This window comes from Vicia villosa, linkage group LG7 (assembly GCF_029867415.1).
Source record: "Vicia villosa cultivar HV-30 ecotype Madison, WI linkage group LG7, Vvil1.0, whole genome shotgun sequence".
Taxonomy (NCBI): domain Eukaryota; kingdom Viridiplantae; phylum Streptophyta; class Magnoliopsida; order Fabales; family Fabaceae; genus Vicia; species Vicia villosa.
In genome coordinates this window covers 118,645,353-118,651,759 of record NC_081186.1, presented here as the reverse complement: position 1 = coordinate 118,651,759, position 6,407 = coordinate 118,645,353, and positions in this window count along the sequence as shown.

Sequence of the window (6,407 nt, the reverse complement as noted above, 5' to 3'; positions counted from 1 at the left end):
AATAGAACATCTTGATCCTTGATCCTTCTTGAGAGATTAAGACTTCACATATTGTTGTTTGACATACATTGTTTTTATCATCAAAATCATCATGATCATCTAACTGTTGCAGACAGTTGTACTGATTACAATCCGTCATTGCATGTATTTTGTCGAAGAAACAGAGAAAAACAAGTCAAAGTTGATCAATTTTGAAGAATAATGGCCACATATCGATGCAAAAATGACCAATTATGAAGTAATAGGGACTTAGAGAAATTTGGCTGAAAAGGGAGCAAAAAGCAAGCAACTTTTTGGAAAAATCGTGCAGGGCATCACGCACCATCGCTTGCATGACAGGGCTCCAAAAGTTGCATCGCGCGCGATGTAGTCCATGACACGCGGGATGGGCCTTTTTTGGGTAAATTCTGACGCATTCTGGTAGGATTTGAAGGCTTTTAAAGGGGAATTTTGCATCTTTTCAAGGGTCCTACGATTTTAGATTGCAAGTGACAAATTTCAACACTGAAAGTGAGATTTTTAGCGCATTTCAAAGCCATTGGAGGCCAAATCTTCAAGGATTTATTATGCAACTTTCTTCTTATTATTTAGTATTGTAATTTAATTAGTATGAATAGCTAAATTCTCTTAGGTTAGATTTGGTCTAATGAATTTATTTCAAACCTGTTGGGACACATGTTTAATTTGATATTGCATGATTAATCTTTCTTATATTTCTATTTAATTGCCTCTTTTACTTAACGTGTATTACTTGAGATACTCTGTTAATGTGATCATGGACGTATAAGGAATAATGACCCTTAGCCTATGCGTTTGAACTAGGGCAATTATTGTATTTACGTCGGTTGAATAAGGATAAGAGACCTCTAGTAGTGGCATTAGAATTAACGTACTGTATTATTGCCTGATTTCACTTACATCGGTTGAATTGGGATAAATACCTCTAGTAGAAATTAATGAGCTATATACCAAGGGATTGTGTATAGTGGTTTTTTTATTCACCATTTAAATATATCAAAGTTTCATTCATGTAATGAATTAGACATCAATAAGGGAGAAATAAGGGATTCTAGGCAAAACCTGACTGCTTTCTCATAATTATCATAACACTTTTATTTTCTCGTAAATTAAACTCGAAAACCCCTCATTTGTTACTTTGTTAACATTGCACAATATTGTCTAGTTAAATAGAATTCCTTGTGGATACGATCTTATTTATTACTTCAACACTATCGGTACACTTGTCGAGAAGTCATCAAGTTTTTGGCGCCCTTGCTGGGGACTGTTCATAATTTCAACAAGGCAACACTTGTACAATATTTTTGTTTAGTTTTAATTTTTGTTTTTTTTGTTTTTATTGTTTAATTTTAATTTTTTTCCGCACCACTACTAAGGTGTTTTGTGTGTGTATGCGCAGTTGGGAATCCGAGTTGATATCCCTTGGTCTAGAAATTGAAAGAACCACACGAGCAAACCAAAAAGTTGTTAGAGAAGCCACTTTAACACAGGAAATATTAATGGAGGAGAATTTACTTGTTTCTTCAAATAGTGAAATCGACGAAGAAACAACCGTGGCACTCGTACCACCATCTCCCACCATGGGAGACTACTGTAAGTGAACTGATACAGAGCAGATTTCTAAGGATTTTGTGCCCGCTAACCCAACTAACATTGATATTATGAATTATGTGCTTTCAAGTTTAAGGAACAACCCTTTTGATGGAATTACATTTCGAGATCTGTGGGAGCATCTTGCTTGCTTCTACGAAATAACTTCAATGTGCAATCCAAATGATGTTATTGAGATCAGGTGAATCCGAGGTTGTTTAGTTTTTCTGTAACTGGAAGAGCAAAGGATTGGTTACAATGTCCTCCTTAGAACTTGGAAGGAGTTAGAGGATAAATTTCTGGAAATATTCTTCACTACCACACAATTCACGGAAAAATGAGAACCAAAATCACTAATTTCGAGCAACAAGAGACTAGATCTCTTTATAATTCCCGGGAGAGATTTAAATTGTTATTACATAGGTGTCTGAATCATAATCTAAGCAGCATGGATCAAATGCAGTACTTTATAAAAGGGCTCGAGAGTCAGACACATATTTTTTTGGATGCTTCCGCGGGAGGCACAATCAAAACTATGACTGATGCTCAAATAAGAGATTTAGTTGAAAAGATATGCCTGAACGGATATCGTTCAAAGAGAGAAAGGGAGGTAAAGATTGAAAGTGAAGCTACACAGAAAGGTATGATAACTTTAGATGCTCATACAACCTTATTAACTCAAATTGAATTACTAAACAAAAATTTAGTTGAAAGCACCTTAAATCAAGCTAACGTGAGTCAGGTACAAGCACTAAAATGTGATTTGAAAACTTTCAGAGAAATAATTTGTACTCAAACACTTATAATCTAGGTTGCAAAGATAACCCAATTTTCAAATGGAGGAATAATCAACTTTCAAATGCAAACAAGAGTACTCAACAAACTCAACAAGCTCTAGTTCAGAGGAAACCTTCACCCCTAGAAGAGACTCCAAATAAGTTCATTCAAGCAACCCAGAGTAGCTTTTAACAGGTAAGAAAACAACATGAAACCATGAGTAAGAACCATGATTCATCAAGAAAAAATTTAGAGATGCAAATTGTCATCTTTGCCACCAAGTGCCTGCTTTACTTGGTTCTAGCGGAGGATTCATTAGTAATACTGTTGATAATCCTAAGAACGAAATTTGTAAGGCTTTAGAGTAAGGGTTTGAAAAGAACACCCATTTAGATGAGGATGAAATAGTAGAAGAGGTAGAAGTCACAAATGAGAAAGAGGTGAGTGAAAACACTAGTGATTCCTCTGAGAAAGGAGTCACTATTGATAAGCTTATAGATAAAAACTCATCCTTGAGAAGGACTAAGAAACATATCTTAAATGACCCTAGTCCTGAGCTACCCTACTATATGAAACCACCTTATCCCATCCTCAAGAAGAAACCAAAAGAGGAAGACGAAGCAAAGCTATTTCAAAAGTTTAAGGAGATGATTGCTAAACTTCATGTAAGTATTTCTTTTAAAGAAATTTTGGAACTAATGTCTAAATATGCTAAGTTTTTGAAGGAATTTCTATGCGGCAAAAAGAAAGAGTAGGAAGGTGAACAGGTGGATGCACCAGACAAGTACAATTCTATATTGCACAGAAATATCCCTCCTAAGCTGAAAGATCCAGATAAGTTCATTATCCCTTGTAATATAAGGGAATTTAAGTTTCTACATGCTTTATTTGATTTGGGATTGAGCATCAATCTGATGCCTATGAAAATAGCTAAGGTACTAGATTTGAGAGAGCCAGATCCTACTTATATGACTCTCACCATATTGTGTTGCCAATAGAAATTGACACACCCATTTTACAACGCGAGCACTTAAATGAATAATGTAGAATACCCATTGAATTTCTTTACCATATTTATTTCTTAATATACTTTTTAACCCTCCCAGATCACCCCTAATATTTATAAGCATTCTAACTTCTTGTGTTTGTTGATTTTTTTATGAATGAATAAAAGAAAATGAGACATACCTTAAATGCGTTGCATATCTGCTAGACGAAACCCATAAAATGATCCACATCCAAGAGTTCGCAACAAAGCAAAGAGCTACGGGGAGGTACAACTATCGAGTGGTACAAAAAATAAAAAAAGAAGGTGACCTGATACTCAAACAGGTAGTGTCGCTTACTAGGATCAAAAACTATTTTCAAATTGGGAAGGACCTTATAGAGTACATGAGAAGTTATCATGTAGCACTTATACAATACAAGTATTTAATGACGATGAGCCCCTAGATACAACAACTTAGTAGATATGAGAAACTACTACAATTAACATTAATTTTTGAAGTTAATAGGCGACGATGTAAGCCCCTATTACTTATTTTCTTGTTCTTTAAATCCAAAATATTAATAAAGTGGTAGGGTGTCACTCTTTTCCCCTACAAGGGCATACATTTTTGACGAGGATCCCTATTCACTAAATTTTTCTTCTTTACAAGTAAATTATTTATCACATATTAAACTCAATTTATTGCGTCTTGGGGTATCATTGTGCCCTTCAGGCATCGTTGTTCCCTCTGATGTATCATTGCACCGTCAAGGGTATTTCTATGCCCTTCAAGGTATCATTACGCCTTTCGTGGTATCATAACACCCTATAAGTTATTGTTATTCCTAAAGCTCACTTAGATATCGCAAACTAGACTGCCAAAATAATGTTGTACTTGATATGGCTTGCCCAAAACATAAAAATACGAATACATATAAATATGGTGAAACTCTAAAGTAAGTTACTCAACAAGGGTGAAAAGAAAATGATTCATTAATGTTAAAACCCTAAAAAGGTCCTAATTACGAAAGTCAAACAATTACAAAATTATGATACACAAGACACCATTCAGTTTTCTAGAGCAATGGGTGTGGTCTCCTAACTTGGGGTGGGCCTAGTCTCATAAGGAATGGGCATGATCCTAAACTGGAATGAACATGTCATATCCTCTAAAGAGTTGGGTGACCTCATCTTCAACTTCATCTATCAACTTTCCATTCTAAATAACCTTGAATAAAGTGAGCTCGCTCAAGCCAAGATCATGGTACAAAAAGAGAACCCACATCTTCGCCATTTCAAAATATTGGTCAAAAAGAGGATTAACTCATTATGAGACTCTTCTAGGTCGGCTTATATCACACTCTTAGTAGCAACTTAAGTATCAACCTCTTTCTTCAAAGTAATCACTTCCTCCATCGCCCACGACAGTTCATTGCCCAACAAATTTGAAGCTCCTCTTTCTCCTTCTTCTTCGCCTCCAACTTCTCCTTAAAAGGATATGCCTTCTTAGACTTTTTCTTCATGGAAGAGATAATTTCATTAATAGATTCTAGCAGGATCTTGTCCATGTCAATAAGATCGTGTTTAAATTTATTCCCGCTATTTATCACCAAGTAGAATTCCTGAAACATAACCTTGGTTAAAAAAGAACTTATGAGAATATAGGTCCCCGCCGTCTAGAAAAACTTATTTGAACCTATTGAAATTTACTTGGAGCCTCACTGTGGTCATAGATGAATCCGACCTAGAAGAGTTGCGTAGCAAAGAAGGACACCTTTTGACCTTCGAAAGGTTGCGTAGCAAAGACACCTTGAGAAGAACCTGCTACACTGTCATCTATGGAAGCCCTCTTTTGTAGAATTATAGAGATATCTGCCTACAAATTAATATGAACCTTCCCCAATCCAACCTTATGCTTTTTGGCCTTGGATGGGGATATAATTTCATTAACCTGGGGAGGCCTCACAATGGAGATAGGAATGGCTTGGATAACTTTGCTTTCGTCCACTGAATTATTCTTCATAGAGACATAAATCAACATTCCAGAGGGATCACTCTCTTAAATGGAAGCCCATACCTCACTTCTCTTTTCTTTCACCCTCTCCATGTACACTTTTCTCTTTAACATTGATAAAAGGGTCATTCTCTATGCATAAAAGCAATATTAAGAAGTTAGAGAAAAGATACATATGTAGAGATAAAAACAAATAAACAAAACAAAGTTACGCAATTCCTTAAGCACCACCTTGCCCCATTCAAATTACATGAACTACCTAACATTTAAAATGCAAATCTATTCTAAAAAAATCAATTCCATCTTTCTCCACATCATTGAGCTTATCATAATCAAAGCTCAATATTGATAGGGTATTTACCATATAATAAAGAGGAAAAATATGAGCCCTATTGTCCTAAAAATCATCCCAAAACAATCAACACCCCTCGCACTCAAAGAAATTATCTTTCCAATTCTTGTTGTTTTTACGAGAAAAGGGAAAGTAACCCTCTATTAGTAAGGGCATTTATGGAAATCTAAATCCCATTTCCGACTCCCTTCATGTCATTAAATGAGAAAAAGTGCTCACAATAGGCGCAATCTCAAGGGAACCAGAATTTTTTTGAACCCTCTCACAAAGGCCCAATTGTTTGGCTGAAGTTTTGAGGGTGATGTTGACTAATTTCAAAATGGCGACCTGCAAAATGGTAAAGGGAATCCCCATCCTTAGATCAAATATAATGCAGGCATACATGAAGAAATATTTTAACCCTCTTGTGGATGCCTCATGCTAGCTTTCTCGTTCTCAAAGTAGGGCCCAAGCAAGACATATTCTTTGCTTCTAGTTTATGATAGGTACAAATCATTGTGAAACATCTTTACCCCTATTCTGTTACTAAATAGGGAGTCGACATTCACCACCTAGCAAATAAACAAGTAAAGCTTGTGTCCAAAGTCACCATCAGTAGTCTCGTCGGACATGGGTAAGAATAAACCAAAACAACATCATTATCGACGCACTCATCACTATTAGAGGTA